The sequence below is a fragment of the Salvelinus sp. IW2-2015 genome, linkage group LG7, assembly GCF_002910315.2.
Source record: "Salvelinus sp. IW2-2015 linkage group LG7, ASM291031v2, whole genome shotgun sequence".
Taxonomy (NCBI): domain Eukaryota; kingdom Metazoa; phylum Chordata; class Actinopteri; order Salmoniformes; family Salmonidae; genus Salvelinus; species Salvelinus sp. IW2-2015.
Genome location: NC_036847.1, coordinates 28,868,492 through 28,882,292, shown reverse-complemented (window position 1 = coordinate 28,882,292; position 13,801 = coordinate 28,868,492).

Here is a 13,801-nt window from a genome sequence, read left to right as displayed (position 1 = left end):
GGTCAGTCTGTCTCATGGAAAGAGCAGGACACCTGACACCACTCAGTGCATATTCCGGACTCTGACATTGCTCGTTCTGATATTGATCATTCCGATATGTCCGTTTTTTGTGATTTTTCTTACTTTTTGATTTATTTTGAGATATTGCTGGGCTGTTGGAGCTAGAAATATAAGCATTTCACTGCACCTGTGATATCATCTGAAAAACTGTGTACATGACCTATAAATTTGATTTGGTTAACACACTGTTAACCAGAACAGTTAACCCACTGTTCCTAGGCCGTCATTGAAAATAAGAATTTGTTCTTAACTGACTTGCCTAGTTAAATAAAGGTAAAATTAAATTTAAAATAAAATAAATTTGACCAGACCACTATGGTCTCAATGGATCAATTTGGTTGACATTGCTTCTAATGTTAGTAGTAAGATTCTGCAATGTGCATCTCACACAATCATTGTCAAAACATCATTGTGATTAGCTAGGTTTCCATCCAATTGGGAACAGATTTTTATGCAAATATTCAAAAATCTGCATTAAAAAATATGTGCATTTTCGTACAGGTGAGGTGTTTCCAGAAAACGGACTTGTTGTGGATAAAAATCAGTGTGTGATGACGTAATGCACACAACATTTACTTTTTCGTTTCAGTTTTCTTGTGTGAATAAAAATCTAAAGTTCAATGCATTTTCAACTGAACAGATAGTTTTGTCACAAAAACTTGTTGCATGAAATAGCAAATGTGCCTTCTCTGGTCTTGGCATCTGAGCTCTGGCCAACAGCTAGCAGATACAGTGCCTGTAGGCTGTGCAGATAGGCTAATATACATGATGAGATTATTATGGATAAGAGCAAGAATGTTTTTGGGGGTCAAAGGTCAGTCAAGCATCTATCAGCATGTCATCAGAATAAGACCCTCGGTATTTATTGGAAAGGAGCATCAAGCTCCTTTACTTCCATATGATGAAGGTTATTATATCAATATTTGCACATAAATGCGTTTCCACCTCCATTCATCGCACAATTAATTTCACCGACACAAGAAGATCCCACCATGTCAAACGAACAAATTATCTGTTGGCACAAATTATCTGTTGGCACATTGTACCGAAACTTCCTGTTTCCATTACAGCTGCCGTGTTTTTTAAATGTATCATATGATATGACTTTACTTGCACAACAGATGTGGATGGAAACGTGGTTACTGAGAATGATAGTTTCATAGTAACTAATCCTATATTGTTTCTTAAAGATGATCTGAATCGTTTCCATCTACAGACATGTAAAACCCTCTCATGCATTTAATATCTTACTGATGCAGATTATTTTATAACTCGTTCAACCGTTAATTATCCAATTAAATTAATTAATTAAGGTTCCAAGCAGCACCGATTATATTCGTTCTATGTTCTATCATAGCATTTAGAGTCCGAAGTGAAGAGTTTTGTTGGTCTTTCTATAAAATCCCACGCAGGATGAAATGTTACAAAATGTGCTATTTCATCACCCCATTACTCTACGGAATATGTTAATGAAAATGCTGCAATTTCATGTCTTTTATAGAATGGTTCCCTGAACAAAACAACTTTTATCCAAACATGGATAGGTCTTTAAACATACCAATTAAATCAATAAAACACATTGGAAGACTTGGGAAACAAACGATACCCACAGTTAAAAAGTTTATTTGGGATTCGTGATGTTTTGACGTTATCTGATTACTCCAAGAACTTGATTTGGAATATACTGTGGGTAGTRGCATGCTACTTTATTTTAACGTTTATATTTTTATGAATATTGAAATTGTTTGTGTCCTCTTGAGCTGCATGTTAGATGATAGAGGGGGGTATGTCACTCAACACCAACAAGTGATGCCTTCAAACCGGTGTGAATCAGACTTGAATATACCTCTCCACATCAATTTAGAGTAACATTTTTTATCAACTTATTATCAATATATTGTTATCTAATTTTAGCCGGTAATTGTGATGGAAATTGAAAGCACAATGTAATAATGCAATGTATATTTGAATATCGGCACAAACGATGAGTTGTGGTAATAATCATTAATATAACGTTTATTCAATAAATTAAATTACATTTAAGGGAATTTAATCAGAAATTAAATGTCGAAATATTAAAAACTTAACCGATTATGTAGATGCAGTTTCTCTTTTACAGGTATCGTTTAGTGTATCTTATCTTAGTTGGGATATGTTATTGCCTTTCATGGAGCTTAACCTACTGTAATACGATTTTAAAAATAGTTATTTTTTATTTTAAACTGAGCTCATGGAATTGTTAAGCAGCCAGACAAAACAATGATATAGCCTACCACACATTCACACTCACACACACACACACACACACACACACACACACCACACACACATCCACACACACACACACACACACACACACACACACACACACACACACACACACACACACACACACACACACACACACACACACACACACACACACACACACACACACACACAACACACACACACACACCTCAGGAATACCACTAATCCAAATGGAGAGTCCAAACAAAGCTGCCAGTTGTTGTTTGGATCAAGAGGGATATAGCACGAAAACAGATCCAGCAGGCTGGATGGTATGGTCTGGCTATGGTTGACCATCACATTTCAAATATTATATAACGTTCCCCTCCTTGACGTATAGTGCGCTACAGTATTGACAGTGCAGTACGTCCCATTACGCACAGATCTGTACATTTTAGAGGGACATGGACATGTCATGGATACTTATTTGATCCAGACGGTATAGTCGCGCTCCTCAATTTGTTCAGAGTTGTCAAACGAATATCTGTGATTTTAATATTTTTATTGGACTGACATAATACAATAGGTTAGATCCTATATTTATTATTTTATTTTGGGTCGGGTCTCTGGACCCCGCCCTGTGTGCTACCGTTTATTTTACGACAAGGGTGAGTGAAGATGTATTTTACTGAGCGCATCCCGACTCTGTCTGGGGAGACAGACTTTGAACTTGAACTCAGATCTTTTTGTCTAGTCATTATATGAACTTAAATAGGCAATATGGTATTTTATGAAATATCGATTGAAAGAAAGTAAATCGAAAGTGCATGGTTTGCGTTTTTGTGTAGATTGCAGCCTGAGAAAGTTGAGTACCTTATCCGTAAGCGTTACCTTCTAATATCTGTTGRCATATTGACATACAGGCCACCTGTGGGCTGCCATTCCCGTGTACCATATGTGCATCAGAGAAGCATCAGGGAGGTTGAATGAAGTCAATGGCCATCTGCGTTTTCTAAAACATTGTGTCATGAAAATATGAAAAAATATCCGTCCTTTTCGGTCTTATTTCTCATTTGAGGGGAAATGGTCGTTTTAAATCCCTATAATCCCTATATGAGACATTTTGAAAATAAAACGTATAAGCCAAATACCAATTCCTCAACTCGATCCATATGAGACGCATGGCATTGTCAACCAGACACTTTTCGTTGGATTAAAGTGTGAGTTAAAAGACGAAATTGTTTGGGCTATTTGCTCGACTGAAATAGGTCTATACCTGCTTAATGGGCAACCCCCGTCTTTTTTGGTTGTTGATTATTTCGCATTTAATTTGTTAGGTTATTGAAAACATGTTCCGATAGTATGCAGCACTTATGAAACAATAGGTTATAGAGAGGACATTAGTGAGCCAATTCCAGCTGTGCTCTCGAATCTCAAACTTGATCGATACGAATTTGTGGACCTTTTTGAGATGTCTGAGACGACTTTGAATGCATGAATAGGCTACTTCTTAGAATGGTCGTCCTTGACCTTGACCTGTGACACAGACAGAGGCCATAAAGTGACATTTGAATAAGTGCGAGGATATTTACATATTAAGTCTTGAAAATAGAGAATAGAGGAGACGCATTTAAATAGAATTCTGAATAGGCTGTTTTTTAATGAAGGAAGCAGTCCGTTTTCTCATATCTCATGCTCGAACTGAAATTACTGAATGAACGTCTTGCAACTCTTATTAATATTTCAGTAATTGTGATAAATGTTTTATTTTTAAGTGTGCTTGATCAGTATGCAACTGAAATATAGAGCCTATTGACTTAAACGCACGAATGCATATGCCTATTGCAGGTTATTCACGCAAACGAGATTGAAGAGATCACAAGATGTAACATCTTTCCAAAAGTTGTGACATTGAACATATATAAATGCTATGTTCAACAATGCTTTATGTATTTGAGCATTTTTTTAAAGCTTTTTGTTAATGATTTGACATTCTTTTTTATTTTATCAATCACAATCAGATCCTCGATCAAATTCATTCATGACTGGATGCGTGTAGGCTAAATCTTGTCCTCTCAGACGTGTCCCTCTGGTTTCTTCTGGATGATGTGAGTATTCCTGAGATCCCATGACATTTAAACGCAATTCTGAATGTTTTCTTTGTCAGCCTGTTTCACATGTCTTTAGATGGATGTAGGGCATCTACGTTGGCCACATCTAAGGTATACCTCTCGAGGAGATGAGGTATGCATCGCACCATAATTCCAGGCTGCCTTTTAAAATGTATTGTTTGCGTTAAGTCTTGGGGAACKGCATTGTAGCTAAACTGAAGAAAGATAGAGAAAAAACGAGAGAAAAAACGATAATTAATTGACTGAATGTGGGAGAGCACTCAAACATAAGAATACAGAGTATAGTAAATACATTTTATACTCAGCTGTTATCAATACCGTGTCATCTACCTACTTGGAAGTAGCCTACAGATGTAGGATCTTAATTTGATCACTCTTTTTTTATGAGAATGTTCATGCACAGCAGGAAATGCAAACTTGCAGTGTATTGAAGGTTTAAATAGGCTTGTAAAGTTTGTAATTTCCACTTTAACATTTCAGACTTGATTTGCCCTAACGTAAAAGGTAACAACCCACACAAAAATTACAATTAATTATAATCCACATAATAATTCACATTTCCTGTTGCTGCAGCATTATTTTCCTACTGTAGCAAACCGTCTCAAATTAAGATCCTACATCTGTACTCATGCCGACACATACATGCATTTGGGGATGTCTTGAGGTTTCAAAACGAGGCTGCTTCTATCTTCATTCTAAGTCTTCAAATTCTAAATTCACTTTCAATTATGATTTGTGTCGTAGGCCACATGCATGAGAATATGTCACATTATTGGGGTATTTGTATGCATTTCTGGTGGGTCGAAACAAAAACGACCGATGTGTTTTCATTATTCTTTGTAATACACAATAGTTCTAAACTTCAGCTTGGAACTTCATTTGTATAATTCAATTGTAGCATGTCACATTTAATACACATTTATTCGTGGTTGTTTTTCGGTTAGTATCATCAAACTTTTAAAATTATATTTCACACGGTATTTCTGTGGGGAAGGAACTTTGAATTGCAGCTAAATACGTCCGTGCATTGTATTGGGAATGTACTGTATAGGGCAGGCTAACACTCAATGCACCATGATGTCACCCCTTGTGAATGAAACACCTGTTGAAAATAGGGAAACTACACAGAACAGGTTTCACAGAGCAGGTTTTACATTACATGTTGTCTTGATTGGACGTTGCTTTTGAATTTAAAATGCGTTGCACGGTACAGTTCTTACATCCAAGACAAGCAGAGAGCCCCACGTGGATCTGAAGAAATACTATGTCTGAGTGAGTATAACACGTTCATATTCTGAGGTTGGTATTGTCAATTTAATGCAAGTGTAGTACTTTGCAATTGTAACATACAAAATWAATTGTCATTATATTTTATCAACATTGTTCTCATTAGCGATGGAAAGCGTAAATAGAGGCATCGTTTGTATTAGCTGCCTGTTTGTGGTGTGGCATACATTATTAGTGTACATGTCCCACTGACAGAATAATCCTGACTTTTATTTTACCCCATGCAGTTTGATGCATAAAAGATAGGCCTTCATCAGTAGCCTATAGGGCATCCGTCCTTCCACACCCAATAACCAATGATTAACTCATTAAATTATGGAAGAGGACATTGCTGCACGTGCACAATTTATTCATATTAAATGTTAAACATTTCGGGATGTTAGTGTTGTAGGAACGTTAGTAGCATAGACCTACAGATTCCGTATAGGCTACTGTAAATGTTAACATATTCATGTTTATATGTATTGTATTATAACATAATCTGATATTATATTGTGACTTATTATACTGTGTTAAAATAAATCATGTTTATATGGTATGTAATATATAATTTGTAAACAAGATACAATAATAATATTTCCTTATCAATAGCCTATGATGTTTGTTCACTGAAGTCAAAGGTTATAGAGACCTTAACAAAAAATCAAGCTTATTTATTTGAGAAGAAACTACCAATAGGCCGGCAGTGTGTCAATAACCGTGCTGGTCTTTTGTTGTACTGTCTGGACAGCGGCTGTCTGAGCTCTACCTTGAACTTGGACTTCCGACGAGATGTGTCTGCATCTGCATCTGGAGTTTTTTTTTCTGCGTTCAAGTGATTCAAATAATTGGACACATTGCTTCTCTATACTCTATATACTTATACTCTATACCTATATTCCCTATACTTTTCTTACTAGCGTTGATTCCGCTGATTGCTGCTTTTTTAAAGGGAGGTTCAGCCTCTTGGTTGTGTTACCTTAGTTGAATGCACAGATTGTAAGATGCTCTGCATAAGCTAAATGGAAATGAGCCAAGAGACAATATGCCTACATGTAGGTCCTGTGCAGGCTAAATGAAGACAATCTATCCTACTGTACGCCTGCATGCCATATTTGGATAKGAAAATATACTTTAACGTCTTTTTATTAGATGCATGGGAATCCATTTGATGATTAGTATCCACCGCAGCGAGGGAATTCATGTTGTTTGTCAAATTCAAACTGTTCTTATGATGTCTGTATCCCACTGTGATATTACATAGCCTACATTCTGAATTTCATATGTGAAGCTACATTGTTTACGCAAGTTTTTTACAGAACTGACCTCTTGTTGTTTCCCCCAAAACCATATGGCCTATTGAAAGGGAAAACTGCTTGAAATGGTTCAATTTGAAACACATTCAGAATCAAAATAGTATGGTCAAATAACAAGTCGCTGTCTGCGGTATTAGTCAGTGTGAATGTACTGGGTTTAAGGAGCACCTTTGTTATTTCATATTCCTTAGATCCAAGAAAGAAGCGCTTTTGCTCTTTGGCACTACTGCAACTCAAAACAGCAACGCAAACACCGAGGCTTTATACAGTGCAATGGCCCTTAGCTATATGCCAAGTATCTATAGGCTACATCTACACTCCCCAAACTATGTATTTGGCTAGTGAAGCAGAAACGTTTCATTTGGCTCTAGTCTATAATACAGCATTTTGGATTTGAGATTAAGATCCCTTTGACCTCACATCCAAAATGTTGTATAGAGTGTAGACCCAAATAAAACCTTTTATCTTCACTGTCCAAATAAATACAGTATATCTATATCTATAATTGTTTCGCATAGACCCTGAAAAACGTTGCTTGACTGCTTACCAACTTGGTATAACAAGACAAAATCCCCCCCACAATAAAACAAACATAGTATGCTATTTGTGGTTCAGACCTACTCTGCATCGCGCATGTATATGCAAATGTATTTCAATTGCCTAATCTCGAATAGGAAATCGTAAATGATGGAACATATCCGCAATGCGACATTAACCGATATTGATAGTTCAGTATCTCATCATAAGACGCACGTGAGGAAATCCACCCTCCTCTGTCAGGCAGTCTCCCCTCCCCCTAGGTTTGCTCGTGCATGCCTAGGTGTGGCCCTCGCGCGGATTTGGTTATGAACTGTTTGCGGTTAGCAGGCACACAAGCACTTAAACAGTCACCTTTTCTATTCATTTAAGAAGAATTTTGATTTACCTGCACATAAAGAAGCTCAACCAAGGATTGTAGTTGGCTGTCAGATATTGTGATATTTGAATCACTGTTATCTTGAGCTGATACATGCCTTTAGGTGCACTTTATCAGCAATAGGGTAGGAAATACAGGAAACTATCTTCAACGATTTATAAATGCTGCACATGTTGCGTCATTTTACATCGCTGAGTGTAAATGTTTTTTCCCTTGTGGATGACAAAATAAAGTCAAAATTACAAAAAGTCAATGTCTAAAATATATTTAAGAACTGTTTGAATCAAATCCGTCATCAAATGATTTCGTGGACTTGGCTCAAAATAACATTCATATTTAACTGTTATTAGCTTATATTGTCAAGGGAAAAATCAAATAGTCTGCATTATTTTATTCAAAAATGTATATGGTTATTCTGAGAGATCAACTTGTTCAGGCTACTGTAGTCATACATGCTAACGTAACAGAAAAAGCATACTGTATTTACACAGATATTAGTCGTAGGCTTGCCTGAGCGCACCAGACACAGGCCTGTCATACACGAGGCACTACTGAATACAGAGTCTGAAAGAAGATGGTCGAAACTGCATGTGCACAGGAAGAAACCTGAGCCAACATGACTAACTTTCCAAACCTAGAATCCCAGAATCCTTGAACACTCGAGGTGTGTGTGTGTGTGTGTGTGTGTGTGTGTGTGTGTGTGTGTGTGTGTGTGTGTGTGTGTGTGTGTGTTGTGTGTGTGTGTGTGTGTGTGTGTGTGTGTGTGTGTGTGTGTGTGTGTGTGTGTGTGTGTGTGTGTGTGTGTGTGTGTGTGTGTGTGTGTGTGTGTGTGGAAGCACGCGCGCTATGATATTATATACTATGCTTTGCTATGCATATGTATGTATCTGTATGTATGGAAAAGTGATTAATTTAACAAAAAACAATATTTGGTGTAAAATAAGAAATGTGACTTAATGTCGATTGAAACGTGTTTTAATCTACGTATCCTAGACGCACACACATAGTTCCTACAGAACACTGCTTTGGCATTAGTAATACAACATATAAAATTACTTTTAATCTGACGTCTCATTCCATACTTTAATTCGATTAATATATATTTCAATGTTCCTCTCAATAAAAAAACTCGAACAAAATATCTAATTTATTTTTATTTGTGGGTTGTTTGAGAAGTTATCTGTGATAATTCCAATTCACTTTTACGCATGGTTTTACGCATGGTTTTACGCATGGGTATTTTGATTGATATGAGTTTTTCATGCCTATAAATATATTTTACAGTTCATTACTTTACAAATATCATGATCGTGCAGGATATGTTTCAAACCATGTTTCCAAATGTGAGCGCATATTTAGGTTAAATTAAGTGCACGAAACTCCATCTCGAGATTGATCTTTGTCGTTTGCTTATTCGATTAAACAACTAAAAAACTTGCCTATTCACTACGCTTTGATGACTTAAACGACTAACATATTTCTGTGGTCATTTTGATAATTAATGTTTGATTTTCAAGCATAGCCTGAAGTTGACAAGGCAGTTAGCTAGTCGTAAATAACTGTAGTAGTTTCGACATAGAGCTTTACCTGCAGTCAATCACTCCATCCATCCATCCATCACTCACTCACTCACTCACTCACTCACTCACTCACTCACTCACTCACTCACTCCCTCCCTCCCTCCCTCCCTCCCTCCCTCACTCACTCACTCCATCACTCCATCACTCCATCCATCCATCCATCCATCCATCCCGTATTGCACACCAGAGGCTACTTCAGAGACTTCTACGTGATCCGCCAAGATACTGCGTCATTCTCACTATACCACCAGTGAGATTGCACCACAGTTTTAGACATTGCGATGTTGCCGATTTGGTACAGATGTAGAAGTATTTGAGACAGTTTGTTACAGCAGGAAAATAATCCTGCAACAACAGAAAATGTTAAATATTATGAGGATTACAATTAATTTAAAAAAATTGTAGGGGTTGATACATTTTCGTAAGAGAAAATCAAGTTTGAAATGTCAAACTTCAGAATCCTTTTTAAACCTCAAATACACTACAAGTTTAAATGAAAACGTCCTGCGTTGCATGAAGGTTTTCCTGCAACAAGGTGATCAAATTAAGATCCTACATTATCTGGCTTGTTCTATTTTGTTCTATTCTATTATATTCTGTTCTAATCTATTGCATTGGAAAAACCGACACATTGTTAAAGAATCCGCATAGAAAAGAATTAATAATTCACTGAGCTATAGAGGAAATCCTTATGTAAACAAATGACTGGTACTAAATCGCATGCTTTATGTGGTGAGCAGGCAGGGGAGCACACATGGTAGCCCCACCACAGGTATGTAGGTTCCTACGCGGTCTGTCCACTATCACCATGGGGACCTGCCTAGCGGGTGTGGTGGTGATGCGGGCCCCAACCCAAAGTTTACTTCCCAAATGATTCTTCCAGCCCTGCTGCCCGGCGAGACAGAGCTAGCACGATTTTACGGACGTGTGTGTTAAATCTGGACAGAACTCAATTCCTGACATGTGCATTTAGCAGCTGCTGTTCAACGCTTGTTCACAACACTACGCTAGGCTAAGCTATATCACACTATAGTGAAATTATTCAATTGGTGCTTGAAAAGTACATGCGTAACTGTCGGCAAGTGGTTGATTTTAGTTGATGGTGTACAGCTAGGCAGCGTTTCCCAAATCGCTCCTGGGGACCCCAAGGGGTGCACGTTTTGTTCTTTTCCCTAGCACCACACAGCTGATTCAATTAATCAAAGCCTGATGATTAGTTGACTATTTGAATCAGCTGTGACGTGCAAACATCCAAATGTGCACACATTGGGGTCTCCAGGACCGCGTTTGGGAAACGCTGCCCGGGCCTATGCTTGTGAGGTAAGAATATAACAACGAGGTTGGGGTCAGTCCCATCCGATCTATGTCCGGTCAATTTAGGAAATGAATCAGTTCATGAATTGAACTGTAATTTCCATTGTTTCATTTTGGCATAAGGTTGCTGGAATGGAATTGATGATATTCGACCCCTATCCTGACCTCTACTCCTGCATGCATGTTGCAGCATACTAGACTTCTGGATCAGTTGTTTCTTCTTTTATAAGCGGTGTTGGGGAGTAGTGAACTACATGTAGTAGTTACTAGTAATTGAACTACATTTTGCAGTAGTTTGGTGGTAGCTGAACTATATTCAAATGATGGTAGTGTTTCCAGTAGTTCATTACTGAAACTACACACTACTTTCTTTGCAAAAATAAAATATGGGAGTAGTCAAGAATTTCCTTTCTTTTTCGGAAGCTCACCGGCCTGATTCTCACTTGAAACATATTGTTTTGTTCTTGTTTAATAGGCCAAATTACACATTCTGTTAAGATCTGACCCCAAAGTGATCTGTTCTTGCAATTTGTAGTCTATGACATTTCAGACTTAGATATACTAATTTATCACGAAGTAGTTTGCATGTAGCGAACTACTTTTTCAAAGTAACTTTAGCTAATTCAACTATGTGTTTCTTAAGAGTAGCTTTAGTGTAGCTTAAAACTTCTTCCAGTGTGAAGTAGCTTGGTAAAACTATATTTTCAGAGTAGCTTCCCCAACACTGTTTATAGGTTTGCTATGTGGGTAAATAAGGAAATATAACAGGAAATATTATATTGGACATGATTTGGCTCATGGAGATGTAACATTTTAACTCTCATTGAGATGTTTAATCATTAGCATGTATTATAATTATATAGAGGATGCTCCATCGCTCGCATGAGGGTAGCTTCACTAGAATGTTTTAAATCTCAGTTATCAGAATACTAAGAGATGACAGGAAGATCTACTTCTCCATGATCATATGGCTTCGTTAGAATTAGGTTATGGTATAGAAGGAAATATTTGGACTTTCGAAGCACTGCAACTTGTATTGTGTCATTGTTGGGTGCTAGTTTACTGCAGATAAAGGATATCCTGAACGAATAATGGTCTTATAACCCAAAGTAATGCAATTCTAACTCTATCGTTGAGTAGACCTTTTATTGCGCAGGGAAATGTAATGTAACCCATCTACCCAATATACATGTTGTTGTCTTCACACGTATAAGGACGCATAGGACTATAACTGTATTGTCATAGGCCGGGCCTGCACGCTTTTCAAGAAGCTTACCGCCCGATACAGAACGTTGGAGTTATTTGACATACCTGTATAACACCCAAACTTACAGATCCATTCATTATCTATGGCACTTCCACTCTCAACCAGAGGAACACGATTGAAAAAGGACTCTAAATGAATCATAACCATAGTCATTTTTCATGCTGTAGAAATTATTGGCGTGATATCTTTATCAGGTAAATATGTATCTCTAGGGGAAAATGCTCAATATTTGGTTACAAGTTAAAGGTTTTCTTTTTTTTAACTGCCGGCTTGGCAACTCCCCGTTAACAAGAGAACACTATGTATACTTGGAATCGTGTGGTGGGTAAACCTCGCTAAAAAAATTAAATTGCAACATTTGTATAAGCCTATAAACCATCCATCGAAATCCATATAACATGGATAACATTTATTAACACTTCACAGTGGCAACGTTTCATGACAGAAAGCACATGCGTTAGTTGTAGTAGCCTAATGCATTGTTATTGCACGTCTGTCTGTCTCCTCTTCGCCACACAGCCACATACCTATTAGTTGACTTGTCCCTTTAAAAACACCGGAAATTACTCGAGCCATATATTGGAGTGCAGTCCTTCCTTGTCTTTATACTTACTAGCCACTCCGCAGGTATTTCAGAGCCAGGGTCTGTAAACTACAGAAGGAGTTTTCATGCATACTCGACAGCGTGAGTGTGAAGTTCATTCTTGTCTGTCTAGACTCTGATTACGACCTTGTTTGTCTGCGTTTTTTTTTTTACCTTGACCTTGGACTTCCGTGCAACTGCCATTTGGATGAGCCGGCCCTCCATATCTGTAATCTCCGGACAGGAGACAACAGAGTACTAGTTGTCTCTCTGACGACGAATTACAGCCATCTAGTTGTAGCCTGGCTTTCCTTTTCCTGTCTAGATATCCATCTAATGTGCACAACTCGGGCACAATGGTGGTACAACTGTTTCGCTATCAGCTTACAGTCGATTGGACCAGAGATTCAAGTGATCTGAATTATTTTAGGATAGGCCTAAGCATCACAAGTAAAACTGTTTAATTTGTTGAATATTCAGTAGTCCTGTCCTATTGTCAACCTCCAAAACACCGGGACAACCTTTGGCGTCCTAAACACATATTAGAAACATGTAACTTCCATCAGAACATTTACATTGCCTATGATTTTATGATTTTTATGATTTTCCACATGTTAATTTAGACTATTATTACCAGTTATAGACATTAATGCATTAGTCCAAAGGAAAGAAGGACAAATGAATCAGAAACGGAATCTTTATTCCAAACTATGAATATTTGTAATAAATAAATGGTTATGGTTATGCACACAAATAAAGATTCGTACATGTGAACCAAGGCTCCCGTGTGGCGCAGCGCTCTAAGGCACTGCATCTCAGTGGCGTCACTACAGACCATGGTTCGATCCTGGGCTGTATCACATCCGGCCGTGATTGAGAGTTCCATAGGGCGGCGCACAATTGGCCCAGCGTCGTCCGGGTTAGGGTTTGGCAGGGGTAGGCCATCATTGTAAATAACAATGTGTTCTTAACTGACTGGCCTAGTTAAATAACATTTTTAAAAACCTGGTCCAACCGCTTATTTTTATTTCAGCTGACAGGGTATTATTAAAAATAGTGGAACTAACAAAACTCACTTGCGAGGTGAATTTTTCTGAAGTCTATCACTCTACCGATTGCAAAAGGCTGGAAAAACGTA